This window comes from Carica papaya, chromosome 1 (assembly GCF_054855325.1).
Source record: "Carica papaya isolate Zhongbai chromosome 1, ASM5485532v1, whole genome shotgun sequence".
Classification (NCBI taxonomy): Eukaryota; Viridiplantae; Streptophyta; class Magnoliopsida; order Brassicales; family Caricaceae; genus Carica; species Carica papaya.
Genome location: NC_142309.1, coordinates 18,718,916 through 18,736,680, shown reverse-complemented (window position 1 = coordinate 18,736,680; position 17,765 = coordinate 18,718,916). Strand labels below are relative to the sequence as shown.

The 17,765-nt window shown below is 28.8% G+C and overlaps 4 pseudogenes; all 4 read left to right on the top strand.

Annotated features, from left to right (window-relative positions):
• Positions 1 to 3,434: 3,434 nt before the first annotated feature.
• LOC148270409 (agamous-like MADS-box protein AGL62 pseudogene) lies at positions 3,435 to 3,761 on the top strand (annotated as a pseudogene).
• Positions 3,762 to 6,212: 2,451 nt separating this feature from the next.
• LOC110818128 (agamous-like MADS-box protein AGL62 pseudogene) lies at positions 6,213 to 6,956 on the top strand (annotated as a pseudogene).
• Positions 6,957 to 9,980: 3,024 nt separating this feature from the next.
• Positions 9,981 to 10,307, top strand: LOC148270408 (agamous-like MADS-box protein AGL62 pseudogene; annotated as a pseudogene).
• A 2,493-nt stretch (positions 10,308 to 12,800) lies between these two features.
• Positions 12,801 to 13,608, top strand: LOC148270407 (agamous-like MADS-box protein AGL62 pseudogene; annotated as a pseudogene).
• The last annotated feature ends 4,157 nt before the right edge of the window (positions 13,609 to 17,765 follow it).

Sequence of the window (17,765 nt, the reverse complement as noted above, 5' to 3'; positions counted from 1 at the left end):
TCAACAATGATCAAAACATGGTTCCAGCCGATCATATGATGATGAACAATGATCAGAACATGATGGTGGGGGGATCGGATGCGATCAACGATTAAAACGTGATGTTTACCAATGGTCTTAACAATGTGAACATGATGCCAGCTACAGGATATAATATGACTCAGAATAATGGTGGAAACGGATAGGAGTTTTTCTAAATTTGAAGTTTGTGGGAATGTGTTTTGATTAGTAAGGTCACAGAGTGCTCATATAGTTTGACTTTCATATTTAAGTTATATTATCAATGGAATGTAAAGTGATATATTTTATAAATAGAAGATCTATTTGCTTTCATCTTAACTCTAATTTTACAGTACTATATGCTACGCATGCATTATAAATCTTATATAGACGTGCACTGTTTAATACATATTAGGGCTTAGATTTCACCCCAAAAGAGAGAGAGCGAGAGAGAGAGAGAGAGAGAGAGAGAGAGAGACAATAGATACCAAGAATCAAAATGAATTTGTATTTACATATCCAATATGTTCTATTAGATGTCATATGGGGTGGCAGGATGTCATATGGGGTTGCAGGTTCTTGAAAAATCATCCATGAAATATTAATTATTTACCGATCTACTGTTAAAACAGATGTATGGTGCGTAATGGCTGTAATAATCCAATGGAAAATAGAATATATAGCTTGTGGAGAAGATATATAGTGGATATATATAGATCAACTTCGAAAGTAAAACACAATTAACTTATTCTTATTTAACAAAAAATTTTAAGAAAGACATGGCAATGAAAGTAAAAATAAATAGTAAATTAAAAATGCATTATGCAAATACGGATTCAAGTGCACGTTATATAAAATATCTATGAGTACTTAATAAATTTACTATGCAACGTGTTATAGTTTATATTAAAAATATGATATTTCAATATATTATAAATAATCGAGTGTTGTTAAAATAATATCTCAGATTGAAAAAATTAATTGAAAAATTACAACCATGTTCTATATTTACAAAATTTTTATAAAACATATTGTGCTTTTCCATTAGCATAACTACTACTTATGATGGAAATTGGGAGGAACCCTAATCTCTTTGGGGTCTGAGTTTTTTTCCAAAAAAAAAAAGCTCTCGAAGACAGATTTCTTCAAGAAAATATTAATTCCAATTGAGAATATTCGATTAAAAACATGACTATCTAAATCCTTCCATTTTGTAGCAAATTTATTGGGAAGAATGACGAGATTAATGAAAAAGCAAACATAAAAATTTAGTTAGATAATCCTAAAATTCTGACTAAAATATCTCTCGTGGAAACACTTTTAAGTCCCTATGGATTCAAATAGAGTATAAATCATTTTGAATCAACGTAGAGAAGATTAATAGAGAAGATGAGCAATCATCAAAAGCGTCAAGAAAGATAACATACTATGAAAGACAACTCACCATAGTGAAGAATTGAGCCAAATTGGAATAGTTTTATATGGAAGCTTCATCAAAACCTTTTATGGCTAAGGTTGAAAAGAGGAAAATGGTTATTAAAATAATTAGTAGGTTGGTAATTGTATGATATTCAGTCCTTTGGGATTTTCTTATAATTTTAATTTTTTTTTATATATATCATGTTAAACTTCATGGTGGTTTCGCAACATTCGCTATAATTTTATTACCAAGTTTGTAATTTTTTGTTGACTAACTTATTATTCATGTATGGAGAAACATGAAAAATATTTTCATTATCTTCCCAAATTTGATATATATATATATATTAGGAAATAGGTTAGTAATTATATAATACTGTGTATTGGGATGTGTAATTCAAATTTTATTCATCCTTGCACAGATGTTGACACTATTTTTATTATCTTGTCAAATTTGATAAGCAAGAAAATGTGGCTGCTAATAACTACTTCTAAGAAGATTCATCTCATTTCGTTCTACAAGCAATGATGATTTGAAAATGGTAAATTCGTATAACTTAAAGGTAATATTATATCAATTTTTAAGATTTTTTTACTATATATTTCAATGAGTTGATTGTAAAGCATTCCAAACAAATAAGTCTTTAAAGCCGATATATTTACAAAGAAAATTCGTCTAAATCAAATTATATATTGAACAATATAAAATAAAAATGCCCAACTTGGTGACTAAGAACGAGTAAGTCATCAAAACAAAAAAAAATTATATAAAAAATTCATCTAAATCAAGTTGTGTTGGATAGTGAAAAGTGATAATTTCCAACTTGATGATTCCAAAAAAGTAAGTTATTAAAGCTAATAAATTTGTATAGAAAATTCATCTAAATTAAATTATGTATTTGATAGTGCAAAATGATAATGTCAAACTTAGTGACTCCAAATGAGTAAGTAATTAAAGTTAAAAAATTTATAAAAAAAATTCACCTGACTCAAGCAATATGTTGGATAGTGCAAAATGATAAAGTCAATCTGGTAACACCAAATAAGTAAGTAATTAATCTAAGAAATTTTTATAGAAAATCTGCCTAACTCAAACTATTGGTTGAATAGTGTAAAATTATAATGCACAGCCTGATGATTCTAAATGAGTACGTAATTAAAGTTAAAAATTTTATACAAAAAATCCACCTAACTCAAGCTATATGTTGGATGGTGTATAATGATAATGCTCAATCTTGTGACTCCAAATGAGCAAGTAATTAAAGCTAAGAAATTTATGCAAAAAATCCATTTAAATCAAGTTATATATTAGATAGTGCAAAATAATAATGTCTAACCTAATGACTCTAAATGAGTAAGTAATTAAAGTAAAAAATTTATATAGAAAATCCATCTAAATCAGATTATATGTTTGATGGTGAAAAATGAAGATCCTCAACCTGGTAACTCCCAATGAGGAAGTAATTAAAGCTAAAAAATTTATATAGAAAATCTCTCTCAATCAAGTTATATATAGAATAGTGCAAAATAATAATGTACAGCCTAATAATTCCCAATAAATAAGTAATTAAATTTTATAAATCAGTTTATATATTAGACGGTGCAAAATGATAATACGCAATCTGCTCCAAATGAGTAAGTAATTAAAGCTAAGAAATTTATATAGAAAATTAATCTAAATCAAGTTATATATTCGATAGTGCAAAATGATAATGTCTAATCTGTTGACTCTAAATGAATAAGTAATTAAAGCTAATAAATTTATAAATGAAGTTATTTGTTGGATAGTGCAAAATGAAATTTTCCAATTTGATGAATCCCAATGAGTAAGTAATTAAAGATTAAAATTTTTATATAGAAAATCCATTTAAATAATGTTTGATGTTGCATAGTGGAAAATAATAATGTCAATCTGATGACTCTTATAAATACTACCCATTTTCTATCACTTCCTAGTAAATTATAAGCCAACTTTTTTATCTCTTCTTCACGTCGTCTTTTTCTTTCACTTTTAGATGGATAGGAAGAGCAAGGGTCGTCAAAAGATTGAGATGATAAAGATGAGTAACGAAATCAACCTCCAAGTAATTTTCTCAAAACGAAGAGCTGGTCTTTCTAAGAAAGCTAGTGAATGGTCCACTCTTTGTGGCGTCGACATTGCAATTATTATTTTTTCCCCCAGTAAAAAGGCTTTTTCTTTTGCTCATCCTTGTGTTGAAAAAGTGATTGAAGATTTCATTTGTGGTAATCCTCCACGAGATACTTCAGGAGCCATGACACTCATTGAGGTTCACTGCAACTCAAGGATACATGAGCTCAATATGATCCTCACACAGGTTTGAGTAGACCATATTTAGATTTTAAAACTTATTATACTTATTTGATCTTCCGTTTGTTCGATTAAAACTTATACTGAATTGTACTTATTATTTAAAACATATGAAAATAGGTCATGAATCAACTGGAAATCGAGAAAAATCGCAATGCAGAGCTTAAGGAAATACAAAAAATATGTGAGAGTAAGTGTTGGTGGATGGTCAAAAATAGGAAATGCATTTCTCATAACTTGAGCATTTAAAGACATTTTTGAGGAATTGAAGAAGAAAGTTACTAAAGAAGCTGAGATGATTATAATTCAGAACAAATTAAACATGATGCCTCATGTATTAAACGACCCAAACACGATGCCTAATGTGTTCAACGATAATCCCAATATGTATATTCAAGGAAAGGGAAAAATAAGATTCTACTAAGTGCATTTCTTGACAAAGTCTCGGAAGGATGAAATTAAAAAGAGTTGTAAACACAATGCTTGCAGTTTGTTTTATTTTATTTATGTTAGATATCTGGTGCCTTAGCATTTGGGTTTTCGTCATGTTCCTTTTCATTGTAGTGTTGTGGTACTTTCAAAGAGTGCAATAATAACATAATTTTTTTATCTATGCATTTATTTTTATTTTCAAGTTGAAATCAATCCGCTATTCTAAGAGTTGTAATAGGAGAAAATATTTTAAGTAATTTATTTTTAACTCATTAAGTCAAGACAAAGGTAATGTCTAAATATAAGAAAATATAAAGTCACATAATCGTGCTTCGATAAGAACATGATCATCTCTGGGAATACCTTCAATTATGTCACATTTATGCGAGTTAGTTTTTACATTGACAATTATGAGTCTATTTTTGAATAAATACCTGTGTTGGTTAATTAACTAATATACACACATTAATTTTAAAATAATATAAATAACATTTAATTAAAAACATACAAGGAAGTACAATCTCTTGTACAAGAAGAAATATACCAACTCTTTAGTTAAATAATGGTTGGTATAAGTCATATCTTGAGTTAATCTGAAATACAATAAATGAAATGAATTAATTATATGGTAATTATGCATCCATGGACAAATTACTAAATTTCATGATCAAATTTTTATACATTGTAAGAGTTGTGATATATTTATTAGATGACACTCTTGGTGACATGTATGTTCATCCAATTTATTGATGCGATAAATAAATCATGACGATGAATGAAAAGTGTTTAGTCATAATAAATCAATTATATTGGTTAAAGTCCTATAAATAATTTAATACTAAGCCTATATGGGCCACATGCATAAGCTCCAGCTAAGAAAATTCTATTAACACATAAATGCTAGCTATGAAAATTCTACTAGTTTGATGTGGGTAATTAATCTTAAAATAAATCAATAATGAAATTAGGTAATATTCAGGGGAAATATTCTATTGAGAGTGCTTATCTAAGTATGTAAACATATCTATATATTTGGGAATATATCCCAAGTAGGGATAATATCTTCATTAAATGTTGAGTATGCAAACAAGGAAGATTTTATATTAGGACCAAACAATATTAAATAGAAATTTTCAATCAAATGGATCAAAGAAATTGGATTTTGTTTAAGCAGGCTCAAGTTGAAGTGTTATACAAATAAAATAATTGTAAGTCACCTTTTGAAAGTACTCAACATGAATTATATGAATTTCAAGTTTAATTGAATATCACATGCAATCGAATTAAAACTTTATTGTTATGAAGGTTAATCGATTGTCATAATTAAATTTAATTATTTAAAACTTTGAATTTTAAATGTGATCCAATTGATAGTTATAATTTGCAACTTAGATCCTTCCTTAATGCTTATAAATAAATTAAAATTATCCATTGTACTAATGATCAATTAATTTTATAAAGAATTCATCATAGTTTTTAAATTTTAATATATCATATAATACATTTTTATATTTTTTATTACTTTAACATAAATATTCTAAGGATTTTTATCATTGCAATTTGATTCATTGTGTCTCGTAACAAGAAACAAATAAATAAAATTAAAAGTAGGTCTCTTAACTTCTCAATCCCAAATTAATATCGAGAATATAGATACATATATATAACATAAAAAATGTAAAATTTTCAAGAAGGTTCAATTTTCATATATATCCATCTAGCTATGTATCTATAAATGTTAAAACACTGATGATTTTGCAAATTGTATAAAAGTACAGCTAAAATTTAACTTTAATTGTCTAGATTTTTCCTACCGTATATTTCAATAAAGAGAAGATTCTCAAGCAACCCTAAAGATGTAAGTTATTAATACAGAAAAATATGTACAGGATGTCTACCTAAAATTTATTAATCACAACCTTGATTTAAATCTCCTATAAATATCACTCATTTCCCCCTCTTTCAATACAATTATTTCTCTCCATTAATCTCTCTTTTAATTTCTCTCTGCATATTTTCAATACTTGTAAGTATGGCGAGAAAGAGTAAGGGACGAAAAAAGGTTGAGATGGTGAAGATGAATAATGAAAGCAATCTCCAAGTCACTTTCTCCAAACGCCGAGCCGGACTTTTCAAGAAGGCAAGTGAATTGAGCACTCTATGTGGGGCTGAGATTGCTATTATCGTCTTCTCACTAGGTCAAAAGGTCTTTTCTTTTGGTCATCCTTGTGTCGAGACTGTGTTGGAACGTTTTGTTAGTGGTAGTCCACCACAAGCTACTTCTGGAACCATGAAACTCATTGAGGCTCATCGGAACGCTAGCGTCCGTAAGCTCAACATGCAGCTCACTCAGGTTATTTTAATTTCTTTCTTTTCTAATAAAATGTTTTCAATATAAATAATATATATTAATTCTACTACATGTACAGTTTTTGAACCAACTCGAAATCGAGAAGAAGCGAGGCGAGGAGCTTAACCATATGAAAAAGACAAATGAGAATCAATGTTGGTGGATGGCTCCCAAGGAAGATATGAGCTTAACACACTTCAACAATTAAAGGTCTCTCTCGATGAGATGAAGAAGAATTTGGCTAAGCATGCTGAGAAGATTATGATTCGTACCCCAAATAATCATCATCCTCATCCTCATCTTCCTCATCCTCATCCTCATCATCATCATCCTAACAATCCTTTTTTCTGGGAAGTTCTTCCTGTGGAACAGGTTTTCCTTTTGATACAAAGCCTGCTGGATTCAGTTCTAACATCGTTCCATTAAACAATCCAAACGTGGTGCCTCCAAAGTATCATTGATTTGGCCAAGGATTCTTCTAAGTGAACTTTTTTTATTTATGTAAAACAAATTTTTAATTTTTTCAACACAGTAAATGCCTCAGGATTAGTCTTTAGATTATATTTGGTTTTAGGATTTTAGCTTCTAGTATGAGTAAGGGTTTGTTATAGAAAATAAGAGGCATCTTATTTTATATTATTTGTTCAAGTATTTTGTAATCGTTTAATGATATTGCATCTAGTTCTTAATATAAATTTTCTTCCTTCAATCCCTTTGTGCTTGATTATATATATATATATATATCTCTCTCTCTCAAAGATTCTACTACACTATTTCTTTTTATCTTCCGTTGTGACACTGTTAACTGCTACCTATATAATGCATTATGCAAATACAAATACAAGTGCTCGTTATCTTAAAATATATATGCGTACTTAATAAATTTACTATGCAACGTGTTATATTTTATATCAAAAATATGATATTTCAGTATATTATAAATAATCGAGTGTTGTGAATATAATATCTCATATTAAAAAAATTAATTGAAAACATTACAACAATGTTCTATATTTACAAAATTTTTATAAAATATATTGTGCTTTTTCATCAGCATAACTGCTACTTATGACAGACACTGGTGAGGAACCCCAATCTCTTTCGGGTTTGAGTTTTTTCCAAAAAAAAAACTACCCTCGAAGACAGATTCCTTCAAAAAAATATGAATTCCAATTGAGAATATTCGATTAAAAACATGAGTACCTAAATCTTTTCATTTTGTTGTAAATTTATTGGGAAGAATGACGAGATTAATGAAAAAGCAAATATAAAAATTTAGTTAGATAATCCTAAAATTTTGACTAAAATATCTCTCATGGAAACACATTTAAGTCCCTATGGATTCAAATAGAGTATAAATAATTTTGAATCAATGTAGAGAAGATTAGAGAAGATGAGCAATCATCGAAAGCGTCAAGAAAGATAATGTACTATGAAAGACAACTCACCATGTTGAAGAATTGAGCCAAATCGGAATAGTTCTATAGAGAAGCTTCATCAAAACCTATTAAATCTAAGGTTGTAAATATGAAAATGGTATTTAAAATAATTAGTAGGGTGGTAATTGTATGATATTCTGTACTTTGGGATTTTCTTCTTTAAATTTTAATTTCTTTTATATATAACTTATTAAACTTCATGGTCGTTTTGCAATATTCGCTATAATTTTAATACCAAGCTTGTAATTTTTTGTTGACTAATTTATTATTCATGTATGGAGAAACATGAAAAATATTTTCATTATCTTCCTAAATTATATATATATATATATATATTAGAAAATAGGTTTGTAATTATATAATACTGTGTATTGGGATGTGTAATTCAAATTTTATTCATCCTTGCACAGATGCTGACACTATTTTTATTATCTTGTCAAATTTGATAAGCAAGAAAATGTGGCTGCTAATAACTATTTCTAAGAAGATTCATCTCATTTCGTTCTACAAGCAAGGATGATTTGGAAGTGGTAAATTCGCATAACTTATAGGTAAATATTATATCAATCTTCAAGATTTTTTTACTACATATTTCAATGAGGTGATTGTAAAGCATTCCAAACAAGTAAGTTTTTAAAGCCGATAAATTTACATAGAAAATTCGTCTAAATCAAATTATATATTGAACAATATAAAATAATAATGCCCAACTTGGTGACTCGGAACGAGTAAGTCATCAAAACCGAAAAAAAATTATATAGAAAATTCATCTAAATCAAGTTGTGTTGGATAATGAAAAATGATAATGTCCAACTTGATGATTCCAAACAAGTAAGTTATTAAAGCCAATAAATTTGTATAGTGAATTAATCTAAATTAAATTGTGTATTGGATAGTGGAAAATGATAACGTTAAACTTAGTGACTCCAAATGAGTAAGTAATTAAAGTTAAGAAATTTATATAAAAAATTCACCTAACTCAAGCAATATGTTGGATAGTGCAAAATGATAAAGTCAATCTGGTAACACCAAATGAGTAAGTAATTAAATCCACGAAATTTTTATAGAAAATCTACCTAACTTAAACTATAGGTTGAATAGTGCAAAATGATAATGCACAGCTTGATGATTCCAAATGAGTAAGTAATTAAAGTTAAAAATTTTATACAGAAAATCCACCTAACTCAAGCTATATGCTGGATGATGTATAATGATAATGCTCAATCTGGTGACTCCAAATGAGCAAGTAATTAAAGCTAATAAATTTATGCAAAAAACCCAAATAGGTCAAGTTATAGATAGTGCAAAATAATAATGTCTAACCTGATGACTCTAAATGAGTAAGTAATTAAAGGTAAAAATTTATATAGAAAATTCATCTAAATCAGATTATATGTTTGATAGTGAAAAATGATAATGCCTAGCCTGGTAACTCTAAATGAGGATGTAATTAGAGGTAAGAAATTTATATAAAAAATCTCTCTTAATCAAGTTAAATATTGAATAGAGCAAAATAATAATCTCCAGCCTGATAATTCCCAATAAATAAGTAATTAAAGTTAAGAAATTTATAAATCAGTTTATATATTGGATGGTGCAAAATAATAATATGCAATATGCTCCAAATGAATAAATAATTAAAGTTAAAAAATTTACATAGAAAATTAATCTAAATCGAGTTATGTATTTGATAGTGCAAAATGATAATGTCTAACCTGTTGACTCCAAATGAATAAGTAATTAAAGCTAATAAATTTATAAATCAAGTTATATGTTGGATAGTACAAAATGATATTTCCCAATCTGATGAATCCAAATGAGTAAGTAATTAAAGATTAAAAAATTTATATAGAAAATCCATTTAAATAAAGTTTGATGTTGCATAGCGCAAAATAATAATGTCAGTCCGACGACTCTTATAAACACTACACATTTTCTATCAGTTCCTAGTAAATTATAAACCAACTTTTTTATCTTTTCTTCACATCGTCTTTTTCTTTCACTTTTAGCAATGGATAGGAAGGGCAAGGGCCGTCAAAAGATTGAGATGGTGAAGATGAGTAACGAAACCAACCTCCAAGTAACTTTCTCAAAACGAAGAGCTGGTCTTTTTAAGAAAGTTAGTGAATTGTCCACTCTTTGTGACGTTGATATTGCGATGATTGTTTTTTCCCCAGGTAAGAAGGCTTTTTCTTTTGGTCATCCTTGTGTTGAAAAAGTGATTGAATATTTCATTTATGGTAATCCTCCACGAGATACTTCAGGAGCCATGACGCTCATTGAGGCTCACCGCAACTTAAGGATACATGAGCTCAATATGATCCTCACACAGGTTTGAGTAGACCATATTTAGATTTTAAAACTTAATATACTTATTTGATCTTATTTTTGTTGGATTAAAACCTATACTGACTTGTACTTATTATTTGAAATATATAAAAATAGGTTATCAATCAAATGGAAATCGAGAAAAATCGCAATGCGGAGCTTAAGGAAATACAAAAAAAAAATGTGAGAGTAAGTGTTGGTGGATGGGTCCGAAAAAGGAAATGAGTTTCTCACAACTTGAGCATTTAAAGACATCGCGTAAGGAATTGAAGAAGAAATTTACTAAAGAAGCTGAGACGATTATAATTCAGAACAAATTAAACATGATGCCTCATGTATTGAACGACCCAAACGCGATACCTAACGTGTTCAAGGATAATCCCAATATATATATTCAAGGAAATGGGAAAAAAAGATTCTACTAAGTGCATTTCTTGATTAAGTCTTGGAAGGATGAAATTAAAAAGAGTTATAAACACGATGCTTGCAGTTTGTTTTATTTTATTTATGTTAGATATCTGGTGCCTTAGCATTTGGGTTTTCATCATGTTCCTTTTCATTGTAGTGTTGTGGTACTTTCAAAGAGTGTAATAATAACATAATTTTTTTATCTATGCATTTATTTTTATTTTCAAGTTGAAATCAACCAACTATTCTAAGAGTTGTAATAGGAGAAAATATTTTAAGTAATTTACTTTTAATTCATTAACTCAAGACAAAGGTAACGTCTAAATATAAAAAAAAAGATATTAAAGTCACATAATCGTGCTTCGATAAGAACATGAATCATCTTTGGGAAAACCTTCAATTATGTCATATTTATGCGAGTTAAGTTTTTACGTTGACAATTATGAGTCTCTATTTTTGAATAAATACCTGTGTTGGTTAATTAACTAATATATATATACATCAAATTTAAAACAATATAAATAATATTTAATTAAAAACATACAGGGAAGTACAATCTCTTATATAGGAAGAAATATACCAACTATTCAGTTAAATAATGGTTGGTACAAGTCACATCTTGAATTAATCTAAAATATAATAAATGAAATGAATTAACTATATGGTAATTATGCATCCACAAACAAACTATTGAATTTCATGATCAAATTTTTATACATTGTAAGAGTTGTGATACATTTATTAGATGACACTTGATGCGATAAATAAATCATGATGATGAGTCAAAAGTGTTTAGTCATAATAAATCAATTATATTGGTTAAAGTCCTATAAATAATTTAATACTAAGCCTATGTGGGTCACATGTACAAGCTCCAGCTAAGAAAATTGTTGTAACACATAAATGGTAGCTAAGAAAATTCTACTACTTTAATGTGAGTAATTAATCTTAAAATAAATCAATAATGAAATTAGGTAATATTCACGGGAAATATTTTATCGAGAGTACTTATCTAAGTATGGAAATATATCTATATATTTGGGAATATATATCCCAAGTATGGATAATATCTTCATTAAATGTTAATTGTTTATTTAACTTATTCAATTGTATGAGATATAATTTAAATAAAAATTCCCTAAAAAATGCATGGAAGTTTTTATATTAGGACCAAACAGTATTAAATAGAAATTTTCAATCAAATGGATCAAAGAAATTGGATTTTGTTTAAGCAGGCTCAAGTTGAAGTGTTGTACAAGTAAAATAATTGTAAGTCACCTTTTGAAAGAGCTAAACATGAATTATATGAATTTTAAGTTTAATTGAATATCACACGCAATCGAATTAAAACTTTATTGTTATGAAGGTTAATCGACTGTTACAATTAAATTTAATTATTTAAAATTTTGAATTTTAAATGTGATCCAATTGATAGTTTTAGTTTAATTTGCAACATCTATCCTTCCTTAGTGCTTATAAATAAAATTAAAATTATCCATTGTACTAATGATCAATTAATTTTATAAAGAATTCATCATAATTTTTAAATTTTAATATATCTTATAATACATTTTTAAATTTTTTATTACTTTAACAGAAATTATCTAAGGATTTTTATCATTGCAATTTGATTCATTGTGTCTCCAAACAAGAGACAAATAAATAAAATTAAAGTAGCTCTCTTACCTTCTCTATCCCAAATTAATATCGAGAATATATTTACATATATATAACATAAAAAAATGTAAAATTTTCAAGAAGGTTCAATTTTCATGTATATCCATCTAGCTATGTATCTATATAAGTTAAAATAATGATGATTTTGCAAATTGTATAAAAGTACAGCTAAAATTTAACTTTAATTGTCCAGATTTTTCCTACCATATATTTCAATAAGGAGGAGATTCTCAAGCAACCCTAAACAAGTAAATTATTAAAACAAGAAAATATATACAGGATGTCTACCTAAAATTTATTAATTCACAACCTTGATTCAAATCTCCTATAAATATCACTCATTTCCCCCTCTTTCAATACAAATTATTTCTCTCCATTAATCTCTCTATTAATTTCTCTCTGCACATATTCAATACTTGTGACCATGGCGAGAAAGAGTAAGGGACGACAAAAGGTTGAGATGGCGAAGATGAATAATGAAAGCAATCTCCAAGTCACTTTCTCCAAACGTCGAGCCGGACTTTTCAAGAAGGCGAGTGAATTGAGCACTCTATGTGGGGCTAAGCTTGCTATTATCGTCTTCTCACCCGGTCAGAAGGTCTTCTCTTTTGGCCATCCTTTTGTCCAGACTGTGTTGGAACGTTTTGTTAGTGGTAATCCACCACAAGCTGCTTCTGGAACCATGAAACTCATTGAGGCTCATCGGAACACTAGTGTCCGTGAGCTAAACATGCAGCTCACTCAGGTTATTTTAATTTCTTTCCTCTCTTATAAAGCGTTTTCGGTATAAATAATATATATTAATTTTACTACATGTACAGGTTCTGAACCAACTCGAAATCGAAAAGAAGCGAGGCGAGGAGCTTAACCATATGAAAAAGGCAAATGAGAATCAATGTTGGTGGATGGCTCGCAAGAACGATATGAGCTTGACACAACTTCAACAACTGAAGGCCTCTCTCGATGAACTAAAGAAGAATGTGGCTAAGCAAGCTGAGAAGATTGTGATTCATACCCAAAATAATCATCATCCTCATCCTCATCTTCCTCATCCTCATCCTCATCATCATCATCCTAACCATCCTTTTTTTCTGGGAAGTTCTTCTGGTGGAGCAGGTCTTCCTTTTGAGACAAAGCCTGCTGGATTCAGTTCTAGCATTGTTCCATTCAACAATCCGAACATGATGCCTCCACAGTATCATGGATTTGGCCAAGGATTCTTCTAAGCAAACTTTTATTATTTATTTAAAATGAATTTTTAATTTTTCCGGCACAGTAAATGCCTCAGTATTAGTCTTTATATTATGTTGGGTTTTAGGATTTTAGCTTCTAACGAGTAAGGGTTTGTTCTAGAAAATAAGAGGCATCTTATTTTATGTTATTTGTTTAAGTATTTTGTAATCGTTCAATGATACTGCATCTAGTTCTTAATATAAGTTTTTTTCCTTAAAACCCTTTGCACTTGATTATATATATATATGTATATATCTCAAACAATCTACTGCGCGTTTTTTTTTGTCATGCATTGTGACACTATCAACTGCTACCTATATAACATATCGTAATATCTATTATTTTAATATATAAACAATTATTATCAAAATATTTACTCATTTATATTCACCATACAAAATATAGAACACATATATACAAGAGTTTAGCCTCTATTATATATATATGTGTGTGTGTGTATATATATATACAGTGACCTATTATCTCATATTTATTGTACACCATACCTCGAGAGGTTGAGCAAAGTTTAGAGCTTGAGGTAAGCATACTAGAATTTTTCAATATCAAAAGCTTTCAGGTTAGAGATAGATATTAGATTACACAAGCATGAGTTTTTGTTCTTCGGGTAAATTTATGGAATAATTAGCATGCAGAAGAATTAAATTACGTAAAAGTTATAATCCAGTATTTTCTTATGTACAATTTAAACGTATGTATGATACTAAATGACTGTATGAATCCAAATAAAAATAGAACATATAGGTTGTAGAGTAGGTAAGTAATAGATGTATATATAGATCAACTTTAAAAGTATAATATAGTTAATTAATTCTTATTTAACAAAAAATTTGTAAGAACGACATGATACGGAAATTAAAGATAAATAATTAATTAAAATGATGAGGCATGTACAGATATAAATGCCGTGGTATTGAAGTCTATATACGTATTTAATCACAAATCTGGCGATTACACTCCTATGTTGAATTTGGTGCTATGTTGGAATCACAAATCTGCTCAGCATATTATTCTCTTTCTTAATTTTTTTCTTATTTCTATTCCATTTGAATTTCTATTTTCTATATTTTTACACTGGATCTACAACTCGTGTATGTCTACAATTTATATCTTTTTCACATGAAGACATCCTTCTTTGCTCTAAGTTCGGTGTAGGTATCAAATGTTGATCATATTGTAGCTATTATGTGAAGGCAGCTACTGAATTTAGAATAAAACATTTGCTGGCAATGCTTTTGAAATGCAGGGGACACTGCATATGGATTGGATAGATTGGTTATATTGTTAGCAGGAGCTAGTTCTATAGAGATGTCATAGCTTTCTTGAAGACAACTATCGTGCAGTGTGCTCTCACCCGAGCACCATTTGAAGTCGATCCACAACAGCTAAAAGATCTTTCAATCTAAAACCAATAATCTCTTCTGTTTTAAGTCTGAACATATATCTAAACAAGAGTTTCAAACATATATTTATACGGGAGAATTTGACTCTGCTTCCCGGTTCATGTGATCCATTCAATTTTGATTAATGAGGGTCTTATTTTTGTATACTTATCTTACTATTTTTTAAAAAACTCATAACAAAAAATGAAATTTTTTCACTAAGGAAAACATATTTCTTACCAGATGCTTAATCAATGCATATAAGTGTGATATTAAGTCTTAAAATTTTATTTCAAAAGATTTACTGTTAAGATATTTTCAGACTAATTTTGTACACTGAAACTAAATTGCTTTCAATTTTGAGAGCAACAAAGGAGGCTGATAAAGAAAAACATTCTAATAGATTTAAGATTAAATAGAAGAAAAAAAAAGAAAGAGAAATAGGAAGGGGCTGCTGAATGATGCATTAACATGGCAATACTATTATGATAGTTTACATTTTGAAGCCTTATGAAACACAAACAGATATGCATGAAGAACATATTGCGTTCAAGGACAAAAACAGAACAAGAAGGCTGGAATATAAAAAATATATAGACACGTTGTTTATATCAATGAGATTATGTCAAATTCAATAATAATGATAGAATTTAACTTCTCTCTTGTGTTATACCCAGTGCATGACATATTCATTATCAGATAAGATCATCTTTCTGACCATGATAAAATCGAGCCTTCTGAGTTACTTGAGAACAACTAAATGATATGTTAATACGGAAAATGCATAGAAGGCAAAAACTCTTGAACTATTTCACTTTAGTTAATTTGTGCATGATGTAAGAGCATTAGGTTATATAAATGTTCATAAACTTTCTATTTTGTGTTCGAAGATCGTGGCTATTATGATCATTTCCATGCCATTAATAAATTTCTTCTTTGAGATTGAACCAAACTTGATGCAATTATTTATTCATGAATGCATCGAATAATAAAAATAAAAAAAAAATACTGAAATAAATAAATAAAAAACAAATAGATAGATCATATCGACGAGACTATCAAATTTATTCAGAGTAAAAACATTTTTAACTTCCCCCTAGCGTTTCACCAAATGAACGACATATTAGTTGTTGGATAAGATCACCTTACTCACCATGATAAAACTTAACTTGTTGATTTACATAAAACAATTACATGAATTGTTAGTAAGTGAAATGCATGAAAAAGAATAACTATTGAACGTTAGTTTGTTTTAGTCAATATTAGAGAATTAGATTTTATACACTTACGTATACTTTTCATTTTTGTATTTGTCATGATCATTAATGCGCCAAGGATGAATTTCTTCCTCAGTTTAAATCAAGTAGTAATAAATTGTTCAAAAATGCATCAAGTGATAGAAGCTAGATAAGAAGACTGGAACATAAAAAAAATATAAACATATAAACTATCTGGACAAAATTATATTAAAATTCACTAATAATTAAAGAAATTTAACTTATCTCTAGCATTATACTAAATGAATGATATCCTAATAGTTGAATAAGATCATCTTGACGACCGTGATAAGAACAAATTTTTTTATTTAGTAGAAAATAATTAAATGAACTATGAATAAGGAAAATACATTAAAGGGAATTTAGGTTCAACATGCTTGTGTAAACTTTCTATTTTTATATTCCAATATCGCCGCACTCATATGATCATTGACGGACGAAGAATAAGTTTTTCCCTTGAGATGTAAGCAAATCAAAATTCATAAATGAATGTTTAACTATGTACTAGTAATAAAGGTAAAGAATTCTTGATAGTATCAGAAATTTAAGTTTTGGATTATGTCACGATATTCCTTACCTTATATTTCAATGAAAAAAGGATTGTAGCCAGAAACGTAAATGCATAAAAGTTAAGTAAATCCACCTAACTCAACTTGGATAGCCTCAAGTGGTACCTCCAAACCTTATAAATACCTTGCGTAGTTTACAATCGTCAATTGCAATAATAGCATACTTACATCCTCTCATCATAATCTCCATTATCTTCTTCTCAATTTGCCGAGGTTATCTTTTGTTATTTTCAGTTTTAGCAATGGCAGATGAGGGGACATCAAGTAAAAGAAAAAGTCATCAAAAGATCGAGTAAAAAAAGATGGAGAATGAAGCTAGTCTCCAAGTTACCTTCTCAAAACATCGAAGTAGCCTTTTTAAGAAGGCGAGTGAACTTTGCACTCTTTGTAGACCAGATGTTGGCCTTATTGTTTTCTCCCCTGGAAATAGGGCCTTCTGCTATGGCAATCCTAATATTGATATTGTGATTGATCGTTTTCTTAGTATTGATGTTCGTCCAACTCGAGATCCTGACAACGACAATGATACTCAACAAACAATCAGTAGGATCACTGAGATGTTAGCAACTTATTTGTTATCTTTTTTTTATAATATCCATTTATGATAATCCAAAAATTATCATGAGTCACTAATACTTAAATCTATGACGTTACGTGATATATTTTGAATTTTTTGTTGGACTTTCAAATCTTTAGCCTAATTGCTTATCTAATGCTGCAAATACATGAATATGTGTATATGATAACAGGCTCAAGACAAGGAGGAGGCAGCAAGGAAGCGAGGTAAAGAGCTCAAACAAAGAAGAAAAGGCTTGATGAAAGAGCTTTGGTATACGCGTTCAATGGACAAATTTAACCTAGAAGAGCTTGAAGTTTTGGATGTTGGTATGAAGGCCTTGTGGAA